Genomic DNA, 1,081 nt, shown 5'->3' with positions numbered 1-1,081 from the left:
AGTCCATATTAATGTGGTCCATTTGTTTAAGAGGTTCAATTCTAGTAAATTAGAACTATTATTATACAACTGTTCTTTAATATATATATATAAATATACACTGGTATATATATATATATATATATATATATCTTGTTTTATTACTCCGTCCTAACTTTTTACTTGGTTTGGATATTATCAAATTACTAAACAACGTAAAAAAGGAGTACTCCAATTATATTATTTTGTACAAAATTTTAAATTACTTTTTTAAGATTTTCTAAAATTATTCAACACTAACTAATTTCCATTACCCTCCCCTTCTTCTAGAGCACAAAGCCAAAATATTTCTTATTTTGGACCAAAAATATTGTTGCCGACGATGAAAACGTAATTTTTAGGCCCCTTTTTGTCATTTTTTCAAATAAAAAAATTTTAAACACATTCTGTAAGCCAAAGTACATGTTTGAACGTATGATTATATTGAAACAACAGTTTTTAGAATTTTTTGAAAGGTTGCCTGTAAAATCGCTGTTAATTTTATACATATTTTCTCAAACGAAAACCAGCACTTCTTAGCAAATTTTGGACCCCCCCCCCACTCCTTCCTCTTTTCCAATAAATATAATGGAATCTTACAAGAATTGTGGCATCAGAAATATAAACAGTTTTTAAAACAACACCTTGCAGTCTTTTTATTTGCAAAAACTGAAATAAAACCTTATCGAGAAAATAAAAACATAACTTCTGCAAAACAATGATAATTCACTTTTAGTCTTGAAATGCAGTGCGAAAACATAAAGTTTGCGCAATACCCCAAAATATAAAATATATTATTAACTACTTTTCCATCTATTGACTGTAGAAAATACGGACGCATGATGCATCACGTTGAACTTAAAGTAAATTGTACGTGAGATTAAAATCTTACAGGTTTTCAATCAGAACTCCAAAACTAAGGAGTGTGTTTACATGATCAGGTTTTCATAATTAGAGTTTTCATTATTAGAGTTTTCATAAATAGAGTTATCATAATTAGAGTTTTCATAATTAGAGTTTTCATAATTAGAGTTTTCATAATTAGAGTTTTCATAATTAGAGT

The sequence above is a fragment of the Eurytemora carolleeae genome, unplaced genomic scaffold, assembly GCF_000591075.1.
Source record: "Eurytemora carolleeae unplaced genomic scaffold, Eaff_2.0 scaffold413, whole genome shotgun sequence".
Lineage (NCBI taxonomy): Eukaryota > Metazoa > Arthropoda > Copepoda > Calanoida > Temoridae > Eurytemora > Eurytemora carolleeae.
This window is presented reverse-complemented; position numbering follows the sequence as displayed.